General features: G+C 41.2%; 1 protein-coding gene across 9 annotated transcripts in view; it reads right to left on the reverse strand.

Moving 5' to 3' along the window:
• Nucleotides 1–7,946, reverse strand: part of LOC123356335 (speckle type BTB/POZ protein) — a 32,871-nt gene that overhangs the window by 24,166 nt on the left and 759 nt on the right. For 4 of the 9 annotated variants that reach the window (XM_044999529.1, XM_044999525.1, XM_044999532.1 and 1 more), the window contains exon 2: nt 4,238–4,309. The exons of 2 other annotated variants lie outside the window; for them this stretch is intronic. The gene's annotated coding sequence lies outside the window, so the exon portion shown is untranslated. Of the gene's footprint in view, nt 1–4,237; nt 4,310–7,765; nt 7,904–7,946 lie in introns of those variants that run through there. 3 more of the 9 variants (XM_044999530.1, XM_044999526.1, XM_044999531.1) reach the window with 2 other exon arrangements.

The raw sequence follows: 7,946 nt of genomic DNA on the forward strand, positions 1-7,946 counted from the left end.
ACCCATGTCCAATACATCTCTTGAAAGCATTTTGTACTACAACACAGGACAACCAAGACCAGGAAAATCATATAGTCAATAGAACAGGAGTACTTGTGGCACCTTAAAGACTAACAAATTTATTTTAGCATGAGCTTTCGTGAGCTGCAGCTCACTTCTTCGGATGCATAGAATGGAACACACAGACAGGAGATATTTATACATACAGAGAACATGAAAAGGTGGAAGTATGCATACCAACAGGAAGAGTCTAACCAATTGAGATGAGCTATCATCAGTAGGAGGAAAAAAAACTTTTTGAAGTGATAATTAAGATGGCCCATAGAAGGTGAATCTATTTCCCTATGTTAAGTTCTCCTCACACTTAACACTTAAAGCAGAGTTTGGTGCTGCATTCTGTATACTGCATTTGGCATTAATGATATTATCACTCATAGAAGGGAAAGAAAAGCGTAAGGGACTTTACTTACCTGCCAAGATTTAAATTTTGGGGAATTGATTTTCCAGCTATTTTTGTTTTAAAATATATTTGAATTTTTGCCTGCACAAAGAATTCAGTTCACTTTTCTAAAGCAAAAAGGACAGCCTGGAGATCACTGTGATATTCTTTTAGTCAGATTCTTTTTGGCTGGGGAAGGGGGAAAAGGGTGACACTTAAGCTTTCCTCCTTTTTTCTTACGTCTAGCCTCAAAAGACTGTCCCCATATCAATCCAGCTTGCTCTTTTTTTTAAAAAAGTCTTCAAAGTCCATTTCTCCCTCATTCTCAAACAGAAACCAGAATGAATTTTCCCTTTTACTTTTCTATGTCATCTAGGGTGACCAGATGTCCCAATTTTATAGAGACAGTCCCGATAATTTGGGGCTTTTTCTTATATAGGCTGCTATTACCCCCCACCCCGTCCTGATTCTTCATACTTGCTATCTGGTCAGCCTAATGTCATCTTCCTACTTCTCTTTCACACCTCACTGAGTCCCAATGTTATATAGCCATGTTGCACGTTATATAGAACTAGAGACACCAGATGTCTGCTAACCACATACATGCAACACGGAGACTAGATAGTACAACTGTGAACATCAGGTTAAACATAGGTCAAAAGACAAGTCTCAATTGCAGTAGGACTTGTAACCCTTTTTCTGCTCTCTTGACAATAGTGAGCAAGTCCATCATAAATAGGGGAGAGGGATAGCTCAGTGGTTTGAGCATTAGCCTGCTAAACCCAGGGTTGTGAGTTCAATCCTTGAGGGGGCCACTTAGGGATCTGGGGCAAAAATTGGTCCTGCTAGTGAAGGCAGGGGGCTGGACTCAATGACCTTTCAAGGTCCCTTCCAGTTCTAGGAGATTGGTATATCTCCTATTATTATTATTATTATAAATGGTCTCAAAATACTATGAACATTCCATTTGCCTTTTAAAGGAGCAGTCACTAAAATTAAGGTTACTTTAAAATGCTTATTTTATTTTATTCAGAACTTACTTTAATGTAATTTTTATTTTTCTTGCTTAATTCTAAAGGTACATAAATTGAATGGATGTCATTTCATTCTGAGCTGGAAATTTAATGTGCATACAAATGCACTGCAATCTTGCCTGAAGGAGAGCAAATATCTATAAGGCAGTTATGTAACTGTACCAGCAAGCCTCCAACCAAACCTTTGGACTTCCGAACACTTGCACAGACTAACCATGCTCCTCATACCTAGAAAAGGTAGACAAGATTCTCTGCCCAGTGGAAGATATTTCAGAATGAAAGGACAGACACTTAATCACCAGTGTGAAAAATGGCAGGCAAATACAAACTAAAAACTGCAATACAGTTTTCAGATTTCTGTAAACACTCAACAATGGATTCTAAAAATCCCTTTACCTGACTGATTGATACGGATTCAATTATTATGCACTACTGCTTGAGGCCTGACACCTTATACATAGTGAAGGCTCAGGTGGTGAAAACATGAAGACTATTGTGTCATGTAATGCAATCCTGAAACTGAAGAGAAGGATCCGAGAGTAGCAACATTTAACCCACAAGTGGTTCTCTTCTTCGGTTTGACTTAGACAGAGGTTTCCAAACTGTGGGGCGTGTCCGCAGGGGGGCTTGGGAGGGGAGAACCAACTCCGCCCCCAACTCACCTCAGTGAGCCACCCAGCCTTACATGTTCCTATTGTTGGCTGGGTTGGAGGGGGTGCAACCTAAACTTGTAACTCAAAGGAAGGGAGGGCCTCAGCTCAAAATCCACTGGTTTACAGTTAACTTGTTGTTATATCTTTGTTTCTAAGATAGTCTAACTCTTCCATATCTCTCTGACTCTGCTGGAAGATAAAATGGTTTTTCAGTGTTTAAATGACAAGTGCCTGTCTAAAGACCATTACATCACAGTCCACCTGTCTCACTTACCACCTCACTTATCTGTAAGAGCCTGTTTATTTGTGTAGATCAGTGGTTCTCAGCCTAATGACCACTATGGGCAGCATATCCAGCTGTCTATGGGTTATGAGGGTCCCATCCATACAATATATATACTACCTCAGGGATTGGCAATATTTGGCACGCGGCCCATCAGGGAAATCCGCTGGCGAGCCAGGACGGTTTGTTTACCTGCAGCATCCGCAGGTTTGGCCAATCGCAGCTCCCACTGGCTGCGGTTCGCCGTTCCAGGCCAATGGGGGCTGCGGGAAGTGCTGTGGGCCGAGGGATGTGCTGGGAAATTAATGGGCAGCAGGTTTAAAACAAATAAAAGGAAGTTCTTCTTCACACAGCCAACCTGTGGAACTCCTTGCCTGAAAAGATTGTGAAAGCTAGGACTATAACGGCATTTAAAAGAGAACTGGATAAATTCATGGAGGTTAAGTCCATTAATGGTTATTAGCCAGGATGGGTAAGGAATGGTGTCCCTAGCCTCTGTTTGTCAGAGGGTGGAGATGGATGGCAGGAGAGCGATCACTTAATCATTACCTGTTAGGTTCACTCCCTCTGGGTTACCTGGCATTGGCCATTGTCCGTAGACAGGATACTGGGCTAGATGAACCTTTGGTCTGACCCAGTACGGCCATTCTTATGTTCTAACGGTGAACCGTGGCCAGCGGGAGCTGCGATCAGCAGAACCTGTGGATGCTGCAAGTAAACAAACCGACTCAGCCAGCCAGCGGATTTCCCTGACAGGCCACGTGCCAAAGGTTGCCGATCCCTGTACTACCTGTATGGCACTGAGGATGTCACATGGGCCGCAGCTGTGTGCTGATTGGGCCACATGTGGCCTGCAGGTTGAGAACCACAGGTGTAGATGTTCCCGGGGGGGGGGAGGGGGGTTGTTTCAGATTTGACAACAGACATCTATTGTAGATTTTCAGAGAGGTCTGACCCTCTAGCAGTACAGCTGTCAATTTTAGCTGCATTAACCCCAACAGAGAAGAATGTGTGATGGGGTCAGAGTGACCCAAACTCAGTGTCTTTTTTAAGTATACTATAATTTCAAAGTCCATGTCATAATTTAAATAGATTTATACCTCTGATGACATTTGAGCTATGAGGCTCCTGAAAGTGTAACAGTTGCAAGAATTCAATCTTTTTCAGATACTACCATATTTCAGACAAAGTGCAATTTAATGAATAATGAGATTCCAAATATTTTAAATGGTTGTAGTAGTAACTAGTGAGCGCGTTCACCTGCTATTTTTAAGTGTAAATATTCTGCTTTTATTCTGTAGTCCATTCTCCCAATGTCTGCATACAAGGATTTTTTGTTAATAGAGAAAGCTAGAACTTTGTAAAAAGATCACTGGAAATTGCTTTAGATGGACCATGTCAAATACAGTAAGATAAATTAATTCAACCTTTTCTGTACCAAAAAAAAAGATAGTCAACATCAGCAATGTACACACTGGGTTTATTACTAATGCAATTTGAAGTGACTATAACCGTACTGTGTAATGGACAGAATATGATATACATTACAGGCTAAGAAGTAATAATACTAATGTCTACAGAAGAGTATAGCAATTCTAGTACTTGTTCCTACAGTGGTAGGCACCACTGCAGCTAGCAATATTTTGTTAGTCTCTTCCAAAGTAGTAGCTAGAACAATATGTCCAGTTAAGGGTTATTGTTTGAATGTTTAATTCCCTCTCTGCTGCTAGCTTCATTATTAATCCAACACTCCCAAAGCTGCAAGACCAGCTCTGCCACACAGAATGCAGCTATGCAACTCCTGTAATCAGCAACAGAATTTACTCACAGTGTAAAAATGAACTCCCAAGTCTTTCCTGGGCATTTGCTACACAGTCAGTGGTTCTGCATCTTTTTTGTCCTAGAAATTTGTAAAAATAAATAAATAAAGTAAATGGCACATTCAGTGTCTGCTATGTATCTTCTTGAATATTAGTCATATCACCAGCACAGAAAGAACACCCTCTTTCTTCCACCTCCAATCCCAACAGAGTTCAGTACAGGGCCAGCAGTAAGAATGTGAAACCAAGAAGAGGAGACAACCTCTGCTAAATCTCTGGAGATAGTTTCTGAAATAGAAGACTAAAATTGCCTCATAAACAAAGACATATTTTAAACCCAGACTTGAGTATTTTTAATCTTATGTTAGCCTTCTGCATTGTCATGTGTCTTTAGAATTTGGGGTGCATGATGCATTAATAAGTCTCTTGTTCATGCTAGAACGCAGTAGCATCCTGCAAGATTCTGAATTAGCAGTGAGGAAGCAAGCAATGCATCAGAAACTGAGTATATAAATCATTTCTATTATAAATAAAAAAATTCTGTTTGAGTCTCTTTTCATGCTGAATAGCAAGCAGCAGTAATCACAGGCTGGAGCATTACAGCAGGATCTTATGTAACCCTTCAATTGTGCAGAGAACTAAGCCGAAAGGCAAGGGGGGCAGGGAGAGGAGAGAAACCTATGCAGATGTTCATCAGCACACATTTCCAAACACACCAATTTGACCATAGCCATTTTGAGCCTTCTATCACTCTTCCAAGCAAAGATTAACACTGCTTCTTATTAGTTCAATAAATATACCTTTTGCCATCTCTGGGTAAAACTTTTACAGAAATAAAACACCCAAGAAGAACTGAACCAGATACTTTGAAGTGTACAGGTTGAGAACATGTATGAGGCAGTGGAATGGCAAGTCACATGAGCCAAATACTAAACAGAAGGATGAATACCAAAAATAAAGCTGCTAAGTCCCTCCAATTGTATACTGTATTTGGATCTAGAAAATTCATAGAGGACAGACACACATCCCACAACAAATCTAACATTGTACATTTAAAGCCCAGGCTATGCCTCAGAAATGTACATTCCCATCCCCACCACCCAAAAAATTTTGCTAGTGCTAACACTGGTTCAGTTGACCTGATGGAACACTAATCTAGGGATGGTTCTGGTAGCTGGAACTGTTTTTACTTTTCAGCAGGTGTAACTGACACAGCAGTAAAAAAAAAAAAAAGGCTCCTGCCACCAGAGCCTTATATACATTAGATCATGGACCAGTTCTAACACCTGTTCAACTGAACTAGTGGGCCTTTTTTGTAAGTGTTCCCATTGATAACACAGCCCAACCATAACATGTAGGATTAGCAATGGTACCACTCGTGGAAACTTTCAAAACAAAAAAGTGTCCCAACTACTGTTCCCACCACAATTTGAAGATTAAGTTCCATTATATAAGTACAATGACATCCTATATAAAGCTCCAGCTATAGAAGCGGGCTACTGCTGACTATACTGACCACATATAAAATGATCGAGCATGTTCCTAAGAAATTTACTATAACTGTAATATTAAAAAAAAAAGTGCCAAAGTCATCTTGTAACTTTCTATTATGGCTTTAAAAAGTATGCCACCACCTTGATAATAGAAATACCAATCAAAGAGTAAAATATGTGGTTTATAAAAGTTGATTTTTTTTTTTAATCAGAATAAGGAATAAGTGTCCCCGAAGTCCATACATCAGATTTTACAGTAGTTACTGAGGCTTATACTGTGTGCCTGTATTTTATTACTATCCATTTCTGATTTAGTAACAGGCTGTCAGTGATGCATTGATACTGCCAAAGTTTGAGGCCTCTAGATATACCAGTGATTAAAAAAAACCCAAACATAGCCACATCTCTTCATTCCATAAACCACAATGATGCAAGTGACATCATCAAACCAAGCCACTTCAGGCCTAGCACTCTGGTAAAAAATTATATAAAAAGACACACCCCTCTACCTCGATATAACGCAGTAAAGCAGCGCTGCAGGGGGGGGGGGGGGGCTGCACACTCCGGCGGATCAGAGCAAGTTCGATATAATGCGGTTTCACCTATAACGCTGTAAGATTTTTTTGGCTCCCGAGGACAGTGTTATATCAGGGCAGAGGTATATCTACCAACAAATAATCAAGTCTCCCATACATTGTACTTGACTTTTCCAGAGGAAACTATTTATTTTCATAAAGCATCTGACCATGAATATTGATAATTAGGGCTGCAGGTCTGTCAGAGATGCTTTGATTTTTCTGTTTGTCAGTGACTTTTCTCTGTCTCTTTGATTAACCCTGGACCACAGCCTGACCACATTTACTACCATACCTTGGGGCAAGTGATCCAGCAGCACCATGGCCAGGAAGGGTGGGAGCAACATGTTACAGGAGGAGCAACCCGCCTGCACAATGTGGCAAGAGCCAAAGGGCTGGAGCAGAGAGCTGGGTCAGTCCTGCAGGACAAAAGCCATTGCTGAGGGCTGAGTGCAGGTTCAGTTCGCTCTGAAAACCACCTGTCTCCCCGGCTCTGTCATCCCAAGGACCTCCCAACCCAGGGACAGGACCTGATCTCACACTGTGACTTTATACACCATTTCCTCCTAAACCCATAACATACACTAGATTTACCGTGACTGCAGTGTGATTTTTTATTTTAAAAAATGCTGTGACAAATCTGCAGCACTAATGATAATTAGTCACACTTCTTACGGCAAGCCATTTCAGACCGACAACACATAGAAACCAGCAAACGTTAGTTTACAAAAAAGTCATTCCTTTTCATAAACCATGATGATGTTCTGACATCACAAAATCACATCACATCTAACACACTCTGGTAACAGAAATGTGAAGACACGATCAAATGACATACATTTCCCTTTTACAAAAATATACTTTCCTTCTCACAGACCACAGCCATGTAGATAATTATTTTACACTTGCAATAGTGTACATTACTAATCATGGTATTCCAGTAACAAATACCAACACATCTAGAAATAAACTCATATTATAAACATATTTAACATGAGCAAAAGGAACTCTGTTGCCTCTTCATCAAATGTGATGAAGCACTAATACAGTCCCAGGCCTGGGACATTCTGCTAAGAGAGATATCAATACCTATATGATGCAGTACTAAGATGATATATCTTCCCTGCTGGTTTAGCTGTTTTCCTCACAACTCTCATTAGTTTAGCAAATATTGGTCATTTCCACCCCCACCCCCCCATCTCCGACAACACACTCCCTTTGTTTCTTTAGTTGATGGTCATCTCACTTTCCTTATGCCAATCCTTGTTCCCCTTCTCCTAACTCGAATTCGTTGACTGAACTATTTCCCTCCTAACTGTTGGTCTTGCCACCCAATCCTTATTTTTTATTTTTAAGTGGGTGGTTACCTCTCTCCCTCACTTCACTCCTTGCTGATTCAACAGCTTGTTCCCCCTTCGCCATTATCCTTACTGGCTTAACTACTGGCCCCCTTCCCCAGGACTCTTACCTCCTGGCTTCAGTGAGTTACCCCTATTGCTGAAGGCAGCTTTGTTCGACAGCAGGGTAGCGAGTCAAAGGGGCCCTGGCCCAGACAGGTGCAGTGGGTGAGGATAAAGCCCCTCCCTCAGGACTCCTACCCCACTTTCTGCAGCCAGCCCCCTGTGAGAATACAAGCAGCGGCAGCTCAC

The sequence above is a fragment of the Mauremys mutica genome, chromosome 25 (assembly GCF_020497125.1).
Source record: "Mauremys mutica isolate MM-2020 ecotype Southern chromosome 25, ASM2049712v1, whole genome shotgun sequence".
Taxonomy (NCBI): Eukaryota; Metazoa; Chordata; order Testudines; family Geoemydidae; genus Mauremys; species Mauremys mutica.